At 39.2% G+C, this 20867-nt stretch overlaps 1 pseudogene; it reads left to right on the forward strand.

The window, feature by feature from the left end:
* The first annotated feature begins 648 nt into the window (after positions 1-648).
* Positions 649-7234, forward strand: LOC116113699 (annotated as a pseudogene).
* Positions 7235-20867: the final 13633 nt, after the last annotated feature.

Consider the following 20867-nt stretch of genomic DNA (forward strand, 5'->3'; position numbering starts at 1 on the left):
AGTCGGTGCATAGGGCTTATTTGCAATCACTTCTTTCAATTTTAAAACAGCCGTGCATTTGGTTAGCAACTGCATTCAGCGATTAAAGGAGTACCAATCTGGCTTTGTGGAGGGCAGTGCAGCTAAAGTCTTGGTGGTAGATCAGTAGCGGAAACAGGAGTGCTTTGCTACTTGTGGTTGGTCGGCGAGCAAGGAAGGTGACAACTGCGATTTGCCATAAAAAAGCGGCAAAAACCACCGACATGACACCGCCAGGATTGATTGCCATTGCTGTCACTTCTTGCTTCGTTCTCGAGGTCAGATTCTAGCAGGTTTAGCCTGGTCAGCGCCGCCGTCGAAGTGTAGTGGCTTTGGTTGGTTTTCTTGGGGACTTCTAGTTATTGGTTTGGGTTGTGGAGTTCTGTCGTTGGCCGTGTTTTGGTGGACGATTTGGTGATGGGTCATATGCAGGGGTTAAAAAACAATTTATTCATTTATTGAGGGCAATATAGTAATAGTCCTTCCATACCTGTGTCAGATCCTAAAAATCTTGAATGATGTTGGTTTTTGGGTTGGAATTTGGAATTTATGAAACTAGGGGTGGTAACTTTCGTTTCATGAAACCTTGGGTGGGTACATGTCGTTTACTTTGCCAGTGAATATTTTCTTTCTCATATTTTCCGTACATCTAATTTCCGTGCTGAAAGATGGAAAGGTCAACAACGATCAAATCCATTAATGGCAACTCATCTCAAGAACCCATCTCTCATTTAATGGACCACTCTCTCCGGTACATTCTTTTCCCAAAAAAAACCACTCTCAGAGATGCATCTTTCTCCTCTTATCTTAAACCAGATGATTCCAATCAAGGTGACGATGCGGAAATAAGAATTTTTGACGCCCAAAAGTACTTTAACGAAAGCAACGTCAATGAGGCGAAAGTGAGCAAGAGAGTATCTCCAGTTAATGTTATTAGTCTGGAACATATATATGAGAGAAGTGATTTGCTTGCCGTGTCGAGATTCTCTTCAGCTTCATCTGTTGACGGGTGTGTGAGGAACTATTGACCTCGTTCTTTCAATGCAACACAACTGCTTCATCGGAAGCTAGTTGGAATAGCTAGACTGGTCTTTTGTCAAATCCTCCTGGAACAATTGCGGTCTCTCTACAAAATCCTACTTCTGATTGTGACAAGAAAAAAGGGCCAACTCCAGCTCCTAAATGGCTTTTTGGGAGAAAATGCCCTTGCTCTAGCAAAAAATCAGTTCAAGTTGAGGAAAAGCTATCAGTATCAGTTTCAGAATCCAAAACCCCACCACATTTATATAACAAAAAACAAACCCACAAGTCTATTGAAATTGCTATGGATACATCAAACCGAAGCGAAAGGCGTGAAGTTATCTCCAAAACTACTCATAGAATCTCTGCTAACAATCGTTTTCCAAATCTTGGTTGAGGCCATCGTGTATTGGTTTCAGGTAGATCTTATTCTGATTCAACTATTGGCTTCACTTTTCCTATATTGAAAAAAAGTAAGCCACATCCCATCAAAATTACATATCCTTCCCTTGAAGATTCGCCGCGAGAATCACTGGAGATTTTCCAACCTTCCGATGAAACCAGTGTATCAAGAAAATCAACTGAACTTCAAAATGGTATGTTGGTTTCACGTTTCCGACGAGTCCTAGCAGAACTCGAATCACTGAGGACGATGTTTGAACAATTTGTATTTGAGAGAAGAAGAAATTTTATTCAGCTCGAAAATTAGTTTGCAAGAGGTTGTTACAATTTATATATACAAGTAACTATGGTTGAGTTAACCACAATTAAATAACCATAATAACTAACTAACTAATTAATCAACTAACTAACTGATTAATTAACTAACTAAAACTAATTACACTAATAATCCAAGACCCCCCCTCAAGTTGGTGGGTGATAAATGTCAAGCACTCCCAACTTGGACAACAAATGATGACGAAGAGCAGAATGAACTGCTTTAGTAAACAAATCAGCTGGTTGTTCCTTAGTAGGTACATGAATAGGTTGCACCAATCCTTCCTTAAGTTTGGTACAAACTAAATGACAATCAATGTCAATGTGCTTAGTTCGTTCATGGAAGATAGGGCTGGAAGCAATATGGAGGGCAAACTTATTGTCACAACCGAGAGAAATAGGTAGCTGAGCTGAAAAACCAAGATCATGAAGAAGCTGAGTAAGCCAAATCAGCTCACAAATAGTGAAGGCCATAGCTCGGTACTCAGCTTTAGAAAAGGACTTAGAAACTATAGCTTGATGTTTTGATTTCCAAGATATCAAAGAATGCCCCAAGAAAATGCAAAAACCAGTGACTGATTTTCGGGTCATCAAGAAAGATGCCCAATCAGAAACGCAAAAAGCTTGGGGATGAAAAGAACCATGAACAAGAAAGAACAATCCCAATCTTGGAGAACCTTTTACATATCTAACAATTTGTAAGGCAGCATTGAGATGAGAGTGCTTAGGCATATGCATAAACTGGCTAAGCAAGTTGATAGCAAAGTTAATATTTGGACGTGTGAGACATAAATAGAGCAACTTGTCAACCAACCTTTGATAGACTATAGGATCATCTAAGAGGAAATCTTGCTGATGTGAAACTTGTGTTGTTGGGAAGGCTTTATCAAAGTCCATAATAGTAAATTTTAACTGTGGATTAAGAAAGACTAAAGCTAGTTTGGCAGCAGCTAATCTAGAGTCTGTAACTAATTCTAAAGCATACTTTTGTTGACAAAGACAAATCCCCTTAGAAGATTGAGCAACCTCAAAGCCTAAAAAGCAACTTAGAGAACCAAGTCCTTAAGCTTAAAGTTAGAATGCAGGAGAGCCTTAATTTCCTCAATCACGATACTGTCACTGCCAGTGATGACCAGGTCATCAACATACACAAGAAGAAGTACAATCTGCCTATTATGTCTCTTAAAGAAGAAGGAATGATCTGTTGGAGATTGATGGAAACCTCCAGACATTAAGGCATTGGTGAGCTTAGTGTTCCAGGCCCTAGAAGCTTACTTCAATCCATACAATAACTTATAGAGTTTACAAACTAAGGATTTATCATGATGATTGGAGAAGTCTTGTGGTATATGCATGTAAATATCCTCTTGAAGATCTCCTTGGAAGAATGCATTGTTGGCATCTAGATGAAATAGTGGCCAATTTTTCATAGAAGCAATGGCCAAAATCAACCTCACAGCCACCATCTTCACCACTGGAGAGAATGTCTCCTCATAGTCAATTCCAGCCTGCTGTGTAAAGCCTTTGGCCACCAACCTGACCTTATATCTTTCTAGAGTCCCATCAGTATTATACTTGACTTTATAAACCCATTTGCACCATATTGGAGTCTTTCTAGAGGGCAGAGGAACAAGAGACCAAGTACCATTTCTTTCTTGAAGTTCTTGTTGCATGGCTGCAATCCAGATAGGATCCTTGGAAGTTTGGGTAAAGGAAGTAGGTTTAGAAAGAGCTTAAATACTGGATAGGCATGTTTGATAAGCTGGTGACAAATTGGCATATGTGATATAATTGTGAATAGGGTACTTTAGAAGGCTAGTCCGATTGGAGTTGGGCAAGGTAGGACACACAAAGTCAGTGGTCCAAATAGTAGGCCTAGTAGGTCTATTGGATCTCCGAAGTTGAGTATGAGATGATGGAGGAGTAGGATATACATTTTGAACAAAGGAAGGTGCAGGAGGAGCTAGATAAAATTGAGTAAGTCTTAGGCAAATTATGATGAGGAACATTTGAAGTAGAGTACAAATAAGACTCTTCTTCCATAAAAGTAGCAGGAGAAATATCAACAGGAAAAGTAGGTTTAGAAGTCTGCTATAACAAGAAGGGAAAAATGTGCTCATGAAATAAAACATCTCTGTTAACACAAACAGTTTTAGAATGCAAATCATATAGTATATAACCTTTCTTGGTGGAGGAATACCCACGGAAAACACAGGGTATTGATATGGGAGCAAACTTGTCCTGAATAGGCAGATTGGAAGCATAAGTCAAGCAACCAAAAACTCTCAAATGATCTAAATTGGGCTTATGGCCATAGAATTTCTCAAAAGGTGATAAGCCATGCAAAAACTTTGGTTGGCAACCTATTGATTATATACACAACTGCTTTGACAGTATATCCCCACAAATAACCAAGGTTGTGAGATTGAAACTTGAAAGCCCTAGCAATGTCAAGGATATGTCTGTGCTTGCGGTTTACCACTCCATTTTGCCATGGAGTGTAAACACAAGTACTTTGATGTATAATCCCTAAGCTAGACAATAACTCATGGCTTTGATGATTGAAGAATTCTATTCCATTATCAGTTCTAACATACTGAGATGTGTGATGATATTGGTTATGAACCATTTGCAAAAAATTCTTCAAATTCTGGAATACATCAGACTTGAACTACAGTAGAGAAAGCCATATAGTTCTAGTAAAATCATCTACCACAGTGAGAAAAACCTTGCATTACCTTGAGCGGCAAACTTGTAAGGACCCCAGACATCCAAATGCAACAGTTCAAACATATGAGATGTGGTAGTGTTATTGGAAGGAAAAGTAATCTACTATGTTTGGCTAAAGGACAGTTTCACAATAGAATTTGTGATGATTATTAAAACCATGATACAATTCCTACAAAGTTGATAAATGAGGATGTCCTAATCTCTTGTGCCAAAGAACAACATCCTTAGTTTGAGACAATGTTTTTATTGAGGAATTAGTAGTTAAATTGAGAGATTTGTAGTCTATTTCTTTATTACAAGCTGAAACAAAACAAAGAATATACAAGCTGATTTTTGATATAGGCATGAAGTGATATAGCCCTTGGTATTGCTTACCAATCCCTTTCAGTTTGCCACTCCAGAGATCCTGGATCACACAAAAATTCAGATAAAATGTTATAGAACACTGACTATCAGAGGCTAACTTAGAAATTGACAGCAAATTCTACTTAAAATCTAGTATGTATAAGACATTATCCAATGACAAATTTTCTTGTAGGCTGACAGAACCAACATGTTGAATTGATGTTTTTGTTCCATTTGGGAGACTAACATAACCAGGCATTATGCTTTACTAGCAACAGAGGATGCAAAATTTCAGATACTATGAGTCATATGGTCAGTGGCCCCAGAGTCAAGAATCCGATCATCAATAACATCACAGTTTGAATATAGGGAAACAATCTTACCTGGCAGATTAGCTGATGGTGCTCCTAGGTTCTCCTTTCCCAACAATTGAATCAATTGAGTGTACTACTCTAGAGTCAAAACATTGCCTAAGCTAACTCCTTCTTTGCTACTGTCAGTTGTTGATTCATTGTGTAAAGTTGACTCTTGACTTGAATGAACCTGATTGGTTTTAGCTTTTGATCCTGACTTGTTTTTGGTAAACTGAAAATCTGTCAGATATCCATGCAATTTGTAACAATTATCCCTTTTATGTCCTGCTATATGACGGTAATCACATTCAACATAAGGCTTCTTTCCTTTATATTTCAAACTCTGAGTCTGATTTCTCTGATTCCCTTGTGAGTAAAGTGCTCTAGTAACTTCAGTGTTCTGATTAAATCCAGTTAAGACCTTTTGGCTTTCATCTTGACTTACTATTGAGTAAGCCTGTTTGACAGAAGGTAAGGGAACCATTAATAGGATTTGGCTTCACACCAATGCATATGAGTCATTAAGTCCTATCAGGAACTGTAGTAGTTTTTGTTGATTAAGATGTGCCAAATAGGCTTTAGCTGATTCACTATTAGGTGGTGGTAAATTTACCAATGAACTAAGTTCATCCCATAGAGTTTTCAGCTTGTTGTAATATACTACAACCGAGTGAGTTCCTTGCACCGTGTTAACTACTTCCTTGTGAATACCAAAGACTCTTGTGCCATTGACCTTGTTGTATTGTTCGAAGATCTTGCCAAGCCTGATACGCACTAGTAGAGTATACAATGCTGTTGAATATTTCTTTTGAAACAGTGTTAAAAATCCAAGCTAGCACCAAATAATTATAATGTTCCCACTGTGCATGCAAAGCTTGATTGAAACTTGCCTTTTCACAAGATCCATCAGCAAAACCTAATTTGTTCTTTGCCCTCAAAGAAACTGTCATCGTACGACTCCAAATTTTGTAATTCTCCATTCCAGTGAGCTGCTTTGAAATAAGAACTGAATCAGGGGTATCTGATGGATGTATGTAGAGCGGTGAACTTGAGTCAGTAACATTCAACATTTTGAGATGAATTTATTTCAGCTTGTGCAAGAATTCACCTGAACTAAGAACAAATTTAAGCTAAAGAACAACTGAATGAAATCACTTTATTGATTTTGGGATTCAGAGAGATTTGAAGAAATAATGAAAAATACAGACTTGATTTCAGCTTGAATCTTCAATCGAAGCTACTCATCTTGTAGTTAAAAAATGCTGCTCTGATACCATTAACAATTTGTATTTGAGAGAAGAAGAAATTTTATTCAGGTCAAAAATTAGTTTACAAGACGTTGTTACAATTTATATATATAGCTAACCATGGTTGAGTTAACCACAGTTAAATAATTATAACAACTAACTGACTAACTAATTGATTAATTGACTAACTAAAACTAATTACGCTAATAATCCAAGAATGTTGCAAGTGATCATGCAAACTCTGACTTGTTTGAAGTAGAGAGCTTTTCCACTCAAAGTACAATGTATTTAATGTACCATCGTCGAGATTCACTGGATGAGGCTTCAAGCTTTAATGCAAGAAGATTAATAGCCACAAATATTAATGGAGGTTTGATGTGTAATTGTCGTAGGAGTCTAGACGAGCCAGTGACACCATCATTAGCAGCAACGGAATGTTATGAGCCAAGTGAGGCAAGCATTGATTGGAGTGTGACAATAGCTGAGGGATTTGACAAAGGAAGTGTTACTAATTTCTCGATTACGGCTTCAAAAATAGATGATATGGAAATGGTGCGGAATGGCAGCGGCAACAACGGGAAGAAGAAATTAGGAAATGGGTTGTTGAGCTGTCCATGTGAGAAGGCGGCGAGTGTGGGGCCAAATCCAGTGAAATGTGTACCTGAGGTGCAAAGAATGGGGCAGCATAACACATTGAGGCATATGCATGAGAGTACTAAGACACACAATGTGAATAAGCCACCGCTTGCAATGTCTCAATCTGATCGCTTGTCCCTTCCTTTGTTTTTTTTTTTTTGCCTTTAAGTTGTTCTGTGTTTCTATTCAATTTTCAAGATTTGTGTGATCTGTTTTTGTGTAAGATAATGATTTCATTATTATTAAGCAATAAAATCATCATGTCCAATAATACTAGTGCACATTACGATAGTTCACCAGTTACGGGATAATGGCTTTTAAAATAAATAATAATAGAAGTTAATTTATTAAAGCATAAATATATTTCACACCCTCAAAGTCTGTTATGCCTAGGAAAGTAGGGCTGACGTAGAGCCCTATCAGCATAAGTGATCAGAGCTTAGGTAAGTTCAGTAGCCATTCAGACGAAGCCACATCACACGCTGACGCAAGCGGCATGCTCCTGCCAGTGCAGTAGGTGTGCGCTAGGCTGGTAAAAGGCTGGAGGCGGTCCACGTGTCCAATCCCTGCAAGAGTCGAGTAAATCACTCGAGCAGGTGAATAACGGGACGCAAGGAAGGATTTGCACGAGAATCTGACCCACTCCTTGATTTAGTAATCATTACCTTAATTCATCCCACTATAAATATAAATAAAGGGTTCCTCTCCCGTTTGTGGGATTAGCTAATTTCTCTGGGGAATAGCATATATACTCTCTCTCTCTCTCTCTCTCGCGTAATCTTCTATAAATCACCTCGTTGAACATGACCTGATCTCATATATTAATACAATACCAGTGGACATAGGATTCGCTTATTTAAGCATCCGAACCACTTTAAACACCGTTAGTCACTCTTTATTCAGCTCAATACCCTCGTACACGTGTATCTTCTGAGTCAGCTCAGCATTTCCCATGTGCATTAGTTGGTGTCAAAATCAAGCATCAACAGTTTGACGCTAGAAGGAGGGCTTGATTTAGTATTCGTCCTTCATTAAGAGAATCTCTGACTAATCGGTCCTACAACAGCAAATGGCTTGCCGTTCGAACCTAAGCGAACCAATTATAGTGAGGAGGAGATCCCCTAGGTGCAAGAGGACACTTCTTCTGAAGTGCCCCTAGTCCCGCAAAATCTCGTGGGGTATATCCATTCGAGCTCACGGCTTGATCCAGCTGTCATGAGCTACCTAGAAAGGTTCAACAATACTCTCCAAACGGTCAACCAAAGGCTGGACCGTTTGGATTGGGTCGCGCCACCCGAATCAAATGAGGCGGTGCCACCACCAAAAATGCCTGTAAGTCGCATGAAAGCGTGAAAAAGGGCGATAGCCCGTGCCACCCGTAAAAGAAAGGGAAAATAGGTGGCAAACAGTGGGCCTAGAGGCTTCGAAGGACCGGCGAACACCGACTGCACCCTAGGTAGAACCCGTGGCACAAAGACTCGGTAATAAGTCGCGGCCCGAGCTGTCCCGTGCCACGTCACGCAAGCACTCCCACAAAAGTGCAACGGATAACATCTGAAGAGGTCATTAAATATAACACTCTTCGTCTCATGTCGGTCGTGAAGTGACGTGACTCTTCAATCTTGTCTTACGTCAGTTGCGAAGCGACATGAACCCTTTGGCAAAAATTCTGCTAAGTGCAATAAGGTCGCAGACCTCGGTCGAAAACCAGTCATCGTTATGGCACTGAACATAGTCTAAGGATAGGTCGCTAACCCTAAAGAGTAAGCCATGTCATGTCGCCTACATGAAAACGTTTCTTGGACCTCTTTGAAGCCAGGTTGGATCGACCAGTATCTCGTCAAACGCATCAAATCAAGGCATAATATGTAGTTTCCAAGGTTTGACTCTCAAACCTTAAAAACTAGGGGACTTCTGTTATGCCTGATTGCCTGGGAAAGTAGGGCTGATGCAGAGCCCTGTTAGCGTAAGTGGTCAGAGCTTAGGTAAGTCCAGCAGCCATTCAGACGAAGTCACGTCGCACGCTGACGCAAGCGGCATGCTCCTGCCAGTGCAGTAGGTGTGTGCCAGGCTGGTGAAAGGCTGGAGGCAGTCCACATGTCCAATCCCTGCAAGAGTCGAGTAAATCACTCGAGAAGGTGAATAACGGGACGCAAGGAAGGATTTGCACGACAATCTGACCCACTACCTGATTTAGTAATCATTACCTCAATTCATCCCACTATAAATAGAGGGTTCCTCTCTTGTTTGTGGGATTAGTTAATTTCTCTCGGGAATAGCATATGTACTCTCTCTCTCTCTCTTGTAATCTTCTGTAAATCACCTCGTTGAACGTGACCTGATCTCATATATTAATACAATACCAATGGACGTAGGATTTGCTTTTTTAAGCATCCGAACCACTTTAAACACCGTTCTTCATCTTTTACTCAGTTCAATACCCCCGCACACGTGTGTCTTCTGAGTCAGCTCAACATTTCCCACGTGCGTTTAGTTGGTGTCAAAATCACGCATCAACAAAGTCCAAGAAAGGTCTAAGAACAACAACAGCAAACCCCCTATGGTTGTTTAAATGGATGTTAAATAGGCAACCTAACATTTCATACGTTAATTGTAACGCCTCAAACCACTATAAAGATATTATCTCTTATCAACCTAAAATAGTGATGTGAAGATTTTGAAATTTCAAGCAACTAAGAGGAAATAAAGATTGAAACAACACTATATAATCTTATGGACAACCCAAGATTTTACAATTTATAAAAAACTCAAACCCAAATGCTCCAAAAAGGACCTATGATCCATCTCAATCCACGAACTACCACAATCAACTAGCAAAACAATGCCTTAGGCACTCATCAACTGCAACTATAGAAAAAAGAGAAAATGTAGAGTTGTTACAATGTATAGTTATCAAACTAGCCTAGGAACAGGGGCGGATCCAGCCCCTAGGCCTACCCTTAAGTTTTTCCTTAAAAAATTATTACTATATAGACCCACAAAAATTGCTATTAACACATATACCCAAGCCCACCCTTGGATTTTTAAAAAATGAGAATTATTATACATATATTTAGGTCCACAAAAGACTTGTTATTAATATATATATTTAATCCCACATCATATTAAAAGTTTAAAGCTCTCTCCACTCTTCTTCTCCACGGCTCCATCTGCTTTTTATGATTTTATCCCCAAAATTCTTTACTCTCTCATTCGCTCGTTCTCTTCTCATGCTATTCGATCTTGAAACTTTTGAAGACTGAAATTGTTGAAGCTTTCACTACTCAAGGTGTCATAATTAGCTATGTTTTCTGTTTTATCGGCTTTAAGTATGTGTATTATTCATTTCAATTTAGTTTATTTTAGGGTTAAATAATCCTTTTTTTTTTTTTTGAGGTTTTTTATTCTAATTTGAGGGGAAAAGACATGGATCTTGTGAGTTTATTTTGTGTTTTGTGTTTAGGAATGAACTTGCTTTCCCAAATTAAAACCTTAACTATATTTTAAAGAATGTTATTCTTCACCCTTCACCTACCACTTTCCTACATTTCAAACGTCACCATTCTGCTACTCAAAATAATTAAAAAAATTTGAGTTACTATCTATGTTTATATCAAGAAAATTTCCTTTTTTTTTTATTAATTCATATTAAAAGTCAACGCATCATTGACATGATTTAAGTTTTAGTTGACTTTAACTTAGGTCAGGTTTGGTCAAAGTCATGAAAATTTATATTATAATCATTGGAAGCCAAAAATTAAAAGAAGGTTTTGCTCAAGGTTTACTTAACATATTTATTTAAAATTTTGCTTCTCATGAATTTATTAAAGTAGGAAAGTATTGCGTTATTGCATTCTTTTCTCTTAGGTTTTAATATTGTATTATTTTCCTTACTTAAGGTTTGATGATTTTTTAAAGTTTTTATTAGTTGTTTAGCAAACAATGATGGCGCCGTGGAGGCTTCCCCTTGATAAAAATCCTGGATCTGTCACTACCTAGGAATATGCACAAATATCTATGCCTATCTAAACCCATCATCCTTTTATATACACAAGATTAGATGCAATTTCTGGGTTTTTGAAATATTCATAATGTCCAGAAGAAAAAAATTAGGAGCTACGTATACCGCCTACCTCCAACGTTGTACTGATCCAAAAACGTATAAAGCAGGGTGAATAGCTAGCCTAGTAGAAAACTCTAATATGGTAATTATCAATTGGAGGACACTATTTTAAAAAAACTGAAGGAAAAATGACACAAGTTTCATTTGTATCAATAAATAGACCCTTTCAATCAAATAAAACTTTTTCTTTCTCTCTCTCTTTTTTTTTTTTCTTCAGTCCATCATTTTTGTCGAATGCACCACCTCCTTATTTCTTCATTTCCTTTCCTTTCATTTTATTTTTATTAAATAGATGTTTCGACCATTACTTTGTGCTTGTGGACTTAGATGCAGACCCAAATATAAGCCATTTCCAAATAAAAAGAATTGGACTATAAGAAAAGTGGGCCTTACAATCTTCACCTCCTAGAGAGAAGTTTCGTCCTTGAAATTTAAGGTTTCATTTTAGAACATACATACCTTGGTTTTGGAATAAGTGAGGATATTTTTTCGTAATCGTTAATTTAAGGTTTCATTTTAGAACATACATACCTTGGTTTAGGAATAAGTGAGGATATTTTTTCGCAATCGTAATCTCTGGTGTAAGTTCCCAAGTAGTCTCTTTTGCACCATGATGCTGCCACAAAACCTTCACCAAAGGAAATAGTTCTTTTGCGAAGGATGTGATCCTTATGATCTAGAATTTGTATGGGTCCCTTATAATAAGACACATATTCATGCAAACTAAGGTGTTGATGCAAATTTTTACACCAATGAAAGCGCCAAGATGAAGACAAGCGTCAACTAGAGATACTTGATTGATTCCAGGGAGAATCGAGCAAGATGGGTGCGTGGTTCTGAGAAACTAGCAAGGGCAACTCGATCTGCATGCGTTGATGGCCAAGGCGGTAATGCGCCTCCCAGAGGATGGTGTGAAAACTAGACATTTTTAAAGTAGTTCAGCCAAGAAACGAATAAGGCCTACGTCCACTGATATTTTATTTGATTGTGTGATATTGGGATACAAAAGATGGGTTTCCCTGGTGATTGGAAGAGGTTCTCTCCAATTTGTTTTTTTTTCTTTGGACCTGACGTTTGGACTAGAGAGAATTTTTTCTGTTCTCTCTCCTTCTCGTTTAGTCTATTTTTCTTGTCCCCTCCCCCCTCCCTTTGGCCGCTGCTGCTTTTAAAGAGAGAGAGGGTTTCAGAATGTTATGACGATAAGTGCGTCAGCCAAGTTGTCTAATGTTGCACGATGGTCGCAACTCACATGCCCCTATGTTGTAGTTAATGATGGTGTTTCCTCTGACAACAAGTGTCTTTATAGGTCTCCTCTTGGCTGAGCTGCATGGAAAGCACATGGAGTTTGCACTGCCGCGTGCCGCTGATCCGAGTATGTAGCTTATATGTGGTAAGGTGATATGTCTAAGCAGGAAGATATTTTCATATGGTGAGCCCCCTTTTGTATTCTAGTCACATGTTGTGCTTGCACACATGGGTTGGTTGCTTGTGCCTTTCGTCGAGCATCTTCGCTTCTGAGCCTAATGTTCGCTCCATACAGAGGCGTGTCTTGGGCTTCTCTGTTGAGCCCAGGCTAGGGATTTTTACCGCACAACATATGGTCTCTCCAATTCAAAACATGAGAAGGATTCGGGTAGTATTTCTTAAGCATTGAAATGTGAAAGACATCATAATTTTTTTACAATTGAAAGGGCGAAGCCATGTTAGAGTAAGTGCCTTAGAGCCAATCTTATTGTAATATGACACTGATGAATCTTATTTATTTATTAATAAAGGCAATTTTATTATATTGTGTAATTCATATTTAATTATATGTTGTAAATCCCTACTATGGCAAATGTTAGTATAGGTGCCCTAGAGCCAATCCGATTATAGCTATTGTCTCTGTAAAACACATGTTAATATTAATAAAGGCAAATTCTATATATCATTGTGCTTATATTTATTTGATATATATTTATATATGCCCTTAGAGTGGTAGAATCGTGACGAGGGTATCAAGTGTTTTAAATCTTGATTGTGAGGACCCTATGATCACATATTATGGCCACTCTAGAAGAGTCTATAGCCTCAATATTATTCTGAACTAGGGCACATATAATACAGTAAGACTATCATAGCGTTGAACGACCCTATCAAAAGATTAGTGATAGATCTCACATGTCAAAGTTGTTTGGTGACAATTTGGTGCAACGCATGGGTGCTTGTATTTGGTAAGTTCACTAGACTGACTCACTAGAGGATTCCATATAGATGGTAACCCCAGTGTCTATGGAACATATTTTCTAACGGATGGTGGTGCATGTAATCCTTAGACTTGAGATCACCAGAGCACTGTGTGTAAATATTAGTGTAATTTGACACTAGCCTAACGTAATCCTATTTAGGATTATCAGTATAGTAGTTGATTGGCTACATTGAGAAGTACACCATGGCTACGGTGGATCGACATAGGATTCATCATTCTTGGGTAGAGGAGAATTTATCTCGCTGAGTAATTCAGTAAATGACAATGATCGCAAATCTGTGGATATATAATATTTTCCATCAACTCATCGCTCCAATCCTCACTTATACAACCCTTTTCCATCAACCAATCCACACTTACACACACCACAAAAAAAAAAAAAAAAAAAAGAATTCAATCCACACTTACAAAACCCATTTCTTCAACCCATTGCTCCAAGCATACTTACACAACCCATTATATTAACCAATCAACACTTACACAACAAAAAGACAATCATAGTATCATACAATACAAGTATACAACACTACACAACAAATGCAATCACACAATATTGCTTGGCAATCTACAGAACAAGCACCTGGGGTGGTTGCGTTGTCAACGATGGATTAGGTGGGGTAATTGACTGGTTGGAGTCTCGGAGATGAAGGTGCATCAGTTGCGAAAGGGGGTGCAACTTGCGACCGACGAATGGACGAAGAAGTAATTTTGGGTTACAGAAAAAATTGAATTGGTTTTTTTTTTTTGGGGTTTCAAATTCAATCGAACATTAGTCATGAAACTAGATTTTTACATTTTGGAAATATAATTAAATGTTACATATCCCTTCCTCATAGTTATAAAAACTTCTATGTACCCCCATATAAAGCCCTAGAACACAAACACCCCTCATAATTGTAAAACTTACATATGACCCCCTAAAACCTTTCGAGCTTGTGAGCTTCTCGAGCTGAGCCATGATTGGCTCAGTTCGGCTCAATTTAGGACTCGGGCGACTTGAGTTTGAGATTGGGTCAACAAGTACGGAGCTTGCCCCGAGCCCGTGAGCAACTCGGTTCGGGGCTCGTGAGCAGCTCGGTTCGGGTCACAGCCCTAGTTATATGACTACATGAGTATAAACTAAAGTTATTTCAGTTGAGAGAGGTGATCAGAAGGGTAAATTAATTAATTTCCCTGAAATAAATCCTTTGTGCTAATTTATTAAATAAAGGCAGATTTGTGAAAATTAGAAGGGAAAATTAATTCGATGATAAAATTGTTTTGACCGATTCAGAGGTCACCCACACACAAATTGAATGCAGTAATCCAATTGCATAAATACTTTTGGAATACCATACATTTGTATCTGATTGTTCTTAGTTGTCAATAGCAGCTTAGAATTTTCATTTTAATCGGAAATGGGAAGGCGCCCGGTTAGAAACAGGGAGGAGTCAGCGTTGACGAGAGGAGTAACTGCTGTGTTTTCGGTCGTTAAATTTGCAGAGTTTGAGGTTCTTTTCCTTCTTTTCTTCATCATCGCTTTCATCGTCTTTAAAGATCTCGTAAGTCTTCTCCTCTCTCCAATTACNTGTCCTTCAGTGCCTTCGTGACCACCAATTTTTTGCTAAGCGTGAGAAATGTTTGTTTGGTGCTCCGAGTTTAGACTACCTTGGCCACATTGTTTTAGGCGCTGGTGTAGCCCCTGATCCTTCCAAAATTAAAGCTATGATCGATTGGCCAGTTCCGTCTACAGTTCGGCAACTACGGGGTTTCTTGGGTTTGACTGGTTATTATAGGAGATTTGTGCGTGATTATGCTTCCATTTCAGCCCCACTCACTTCTCTGCTCCAAAAAGACAAGTTTGCATGGTCTAATGTTGCTCAAGAGGCTTTCACAAACTTGAAACAGGCTATGACTCAGACTCCAGTGTTGGCTCTTCCTGATTTTGATGAGTTATTTGAAGTAGAGACTGATGCGTCTGGAACAGGAGTTGGCGCCGTCCTCATGCAGCATGCTCACCCTATTGCTTTTTTCAGTAAGAAACTTTCTCCACGGCTGCAGCGAGCGTCTGCCTATGTCCGCGAATTATATGCAGTAACAGAAGCAATCTTGCGCTGGCGTCAATATCTTTTGGGCAGAAAATTTATAATTCGCACAGACCATCAGAGTTTGCGTAATCTCCTGACCCAAGTCATTCAGACGCCTGAACAGCACACTTACCTCATTAAACTCTTGGGATTTGATTTTACAGTGTGTTACAAAACCGACAAAACGAATGTGGTGGCAGATGCCTTGTCCCGCCAACATGAGAGTGCAGAATCTGCCAACAATCCAGGGTTGTTCACCTTATCTATTCTGATTTTTGATGTCCTAAGGCAGCTACGCGAGGCCTTGTTGACCGATAGTTCATATGCTAAAATCATGAGTGATTTGCAACACGATCCATCAACTCATCCTAGGTATGCAGTGCATGATCAACTCTTATTTTATTTGGGCCGCTTGGTGGTGCCCAACGACGCTGGTTTGAGGCAACAACTTCTGGCTGAGTTCCACACCTCTCCATTGGGCGGTCATGGCGGCCACAAGAAAACCTTGAGCAAACTAGCGTTGAATTTCTATTGGTCAGGGTTGGCTAAGGACGTCAAACAATTCATTCGAGCTTGTCATATTTGTCAACAGGCGAAGTACCAAGCACAAGCACCTGCTGGTTTGCTTCAACCCTTACCGATTCCTACTCAAATATGGGAGGAGATCGCAATGGATTTTGTTACCGGTCTTCCGTTGTCTGCGGGTTATTCAGTAGTTTTGGTAGTGGTGGATAGATTAACAAAATACGCTCACTTTGGGTTGCTCAAAAAAGGATTTACAGCAGCTAGAGTTGCGGCCCTGTTTGTGGAGATGGTTTATAAGCTTCATGGCTTACCCAAATCAATTATTACTGACCGTGACCCTATTTTCTTGAGTGCTTTTTGGCAGGAACTCTTTACCCTTAGTGGAACCACTCTTAAGCACAGTTCGGCATACCATCCACAAACTGACGGCCAAACAGAGGTCACTAATCGGACGTTGGAACAGTACTTGCGTTGCTTTACAATGGACAAGCCGCAAAAGTGGGCTGAGTATTTACCATGGGCAGAATTTTTCTACAATACTTCATATCACTCAGCTGCTGGCACCACTCCTTTCAAGCTAGTTTATGGTAGAGATCCGCCAGTCATTCAGTCATATATGAGGGGCACTTCGCGTCTGGACGCGGTCGATTTTGCACTGACTAATCGAGACAACTTACTGCGCGACTTGCGCACTAATTTGCTGCGTGCTCAACAGCAGATGGCCCAGGGGGCAAATCGACGTCGCCGCCAGTTGGAGTTTCAGGAGGGTGACATGGTGTATTTGAAGCTTCAGCCGTATCGGCAATCTTCAGTGCGCAGTGAAAGTTATTCCAAGCTGGCCAGAAGGTTTTATGGTCCCTTCAAAGTTTTACGAAAAGTGGGGCAGGTTGCTTACAAGCTGGAGTTACTGATGGGTGCAAAGATTCATCCTGTTTTCCATGTGTCCCTTTTGAGGCCTTGTCATGCAGGAGTTCAGGGAGGGGACTTATCGCTGCCACCTTTTGTTTATCAAGGACAGCCCTTGGTATCACCGTTGGCAGTTGTGGGACGCCGGATAGTACAGCGTCACGGTGAGGCCATAGAGCAGCTTCTAGTTCAATGGCATGGGTTGCCGCTGGAAGATGCTTCGTGGGAGGATGCAGCACCTCTGGTGGCTGCTTATGGTGAGCTTCCTTCCAACCTTGAGGGCAAGGTTGTGCCGGACGGGGGAGGTAATGTTAGGATTGTGGACTCAGAAGAGTTAAGAAGGTCAAACAGAGTTCGTCAACTGCCAAAGTGGTCTGCAGAATATGTGGTCTAGAGAAGTCTCGGCTAGTGGAAGAAGAAAGTAAGAATATTTATGGAAGAAGAAAGTAGCAGAATTTATTAATTTATTATTTAGAATGTTTGGTTGTCAGTTAGTTAGTAGTTTGGCTATGAAATAAATAAAGTGTAGTGGGGGGTTTAGTAGTCATTTCATAATTTTGGTTGTTATCCTGTAGGTGTTTCGTTGTTATCTTGTAAGGCTTATTTAAGGTCTGGACTCTTATGAATAAGGAATAAAGATTTAAATCAAACTCTTTTCTCTCTCTATATTCTTGGAGGCTTGTTCCCTCATATTGAACAAATTAACTCTAACATTATTATTCTAGAATGTATATCTGAGAGAAGTGATTTGCTTGCCGTGCCGAGATTCTCTTCAGCTTCATCTGTTGACGGGTTTGTAAGGAACTATAGAGCTCGTTCTTTCAATGCAACACAACTGCTTCATCGGAAGCTAGTTGGAATAGCTAGACTGGTCATTTATCAAATCCTCCTGGAACAATTGCGGTCTTTCTACAAAATCCTACTTCTGATTGCGACAAGAAAAAAGGGCCAACTCCAGCTCCTAAATGGCTTTTTGGGAGAAAATGCCCTTGCTCTAGCAAAAAATCAGTTCAAGTTAAGGAAAAGCTATCAGTATCAATTTCAGAATCCAAAACCCCACCACATTTATATAACAAAAAACAAACCCACAAGTCATTTGAAATTGCTATGGATACATCAAATTGGAGCGAAAGCGTGAAGTTATCTCCAAAACTACTTATAGAATCTCTGCTAACAATCGTTTTCCAAGTCTTGGTTGAGGCCATCGTGTATTGGTTTCAGGTAGATCTTATTCTGATTCTACTACTGGCTTCACTTTTCCTATATTGAAAAAAAGTAAACCACATCCCATCAAAATCACATATCCTTCCCTTGAAGATTCACCGCGAGAATCACTGGAGATTTTCCAACCTTCCGATGAAACCAGTGTATCAAGAAAATCAACTGAACTTCAAAACGGTATGTTGGTTTCACGTTTCCGGCGAGTCCTAGCAGAACTCGAATCACTGAGGACGATGTTTGAACAATTTGTATTTGAGAGGAGAAGAAATTTTATTCAGCTCGAAAATTAGTTTACAAGAGGTTGTTACAGTTTATATATACAAGTAACTATGGTTGAGTTAACCACAATTAAATAACCATAATAACTAACTAACTAATTAATCAACTAACTAACTAACTAACTGATTAATTAACTAACTAAAACTAATTACACTAATAATCCAAGACACCCCCCTCAAGTTGGTGGGTGATAAATGTCAAGCACCCCCAACTTGGACAACAAATGATGACGAAGAGCAGAAGGAACTGCTTTAGTAAGCAAATCAACTGGCTGTTCCTTAGTAGGTACATGAATAGGTTACACCAATCTTTCCTTAAGTTTGGTACAAACTATATGACAATCAATGTCAATGTGCTTAGTTCGTTCATGGAAGATAGGGCTAGAAGCAATATGGCAGGCAAACTTATTGTCACAACCGAGAGAAATAGGTAGCTGAGGTGAAAAACCAAGAGCATGAAGAAGCTGAGTAAGCCAAATCAGCTCACAAATAGTGAAGGCCATAACTCGGTACTCAGCTTCAGAAGAGGACTTGGAAACTGTAGCTTGATGTTTTGATTTCCAAGATATCAAAGAATGCCCCAAGAAGATGCAAAAACCAGTGACTGATTTTCAGGTCATCAAGCAAGATGCCCAATCAGAATCACAAAGAGCTTGGAGATGAAAAGAACCATGAACAGGAAAGAACAATCCCAATCTTGGAGAACATTTTACATATCTAACAATTTTAAGGCAGCATTGAGATGAGAGTGCTTAGGCTTATGCATAAACTAGCTAAGCAAGTTTATAGCAAAGTTAATATCTGGACGTGTGAGACATAAATACAGCAACTTGCCAACCAACCTTTGATAGACTATAGGATCATTTAAGAGGAAATCTTGCTGATGTGAAACTTGTGTTGCTGGGAAGGCTTTGTCAAAGTCCATAATAGTAAATTTTAGCTATGGATCAAGAAGGACTAAAGCTAGTTTGGCAGTAGCTAATCTAGAGTCTGCAACTAATTCTAAAGCATACTTTTGTTGACAAAGACAAATCCCCTTAGAAGATCGAGCAACTCAAAGCCTAAAAAGCATCTTAGAGAACCTAAGTCCTTAAGCTTAAAGTTAGAATGCAGGAGAGCCTTAATTTCCTCAATCATGATACTGTCACTGCCAGTGATGACCAGGTCATTAACATACATAAGAAGAAGTACAATCTGACTATTATGTCTCTTAAAGAAAAAGGAATGATCTATTGGAGATTGATGGAAACCTCTAAACATTAAGGCATTAGTGAGCTTAGTGTTCCAAGCCCTAGAAGCCTGCTTCAATCCATACAATAACTTATGGAGTTTACAAACTAAGGATTTATCATGATGATTGGAGAAGTCTTGTGGTATATGCATGTAAATATCCTCTTGAAGATCTCCTTGGAGGAATGCATTGTTGGCATCTAGATGAAATAGTGGCCAATTTTTCATAGAAGCAATGGCCAAAATCAGCCTCATAGTCACCATCTTCACCACTAGAGAGAATGTCTCCTCATAGTCAATTCCAGCCTACTGTGTAAAGCTTTTGGCCACCAACTGACCCTATATCTTTCTAGAGTCCCATCAGTATTATACTTAAGTTTATAAACCCATTTGCACCCTATTGGGGTCTTTCCCGAGGGCAGAGGAACAAGAGACCAAGTATCATTTCTTTCCAAGGCTTGAAGTTCTTGTTACATGGCTGCAATCCAGTTAGGATCCTTGGAAGCTTGGGTAAAGGAAATAGGTTCAGAAAGAGCCTAAATACTGGATAGGCATGTTTGATAAGCCGATGACAAATTGGCATATGTGATATAATTGTGAATAGGGTACTTTAAAAGGCTAGTTGATTGGAGTTGGGCAAGGTAGGACACACAAAGTCAGTGGTCCAAATAGGAGGCCTAGTAGGTCTGTTGGATCTCCGAAGTTGACTATGAGATGATGGAGGTGTAGGAGATACATTTTGAACAGAGGAAGGTGTAGGAGAGGCTAAAGAGCTAGATAAAATTGAGTCTTTCTCAAGCAAATTATGATGAGGAACATTTGAAGTAGAGTACAAATAAGACTCTTCTTCCATAAAAGTAGCAGTAGAAATATCAACAGGAAAAGTAGGTTTAGAAGTCTGTTATAATAAGAAGGGAAAAATGTGCTCATGAAATAAAACATCTTTGTTAACACAAACAGTTTTAGAATGCAAATCATATAGTATATAACCTTTCTTGGTGGAGGAATACCCAAGGAAAACATAGGGTATTGATATGGGAGCAAACTTGTCTTGAATAGGCAGATTAGAAGCATAAGTCAAGCAACCAAAAACTCTCAAATGATCTAAATTAGGCTTATGGCCATATAATTTCTCAAAAGGTGATAAGCCATGCAAAACTTTGGTTGGCAACCTATTGATTATATACACAACTGCTTTGACAGT

The sequence above is a fragment of the Pistacia vera genome, unplaced genomic scaffold (assembly GCF_008641045.1).
Source record: "Pistacia vera cultivar Batoury unplaced genomic scaffold, PisVer_v2 Contig689, whole genome shotgun sequence".
Lineage (NCBI taxonomy): Eukaryota > Viridiplantae > Streptophyta > Magnoliopsida > Sapindales > Anacardiaceae > Pistacia > Pistacia vera.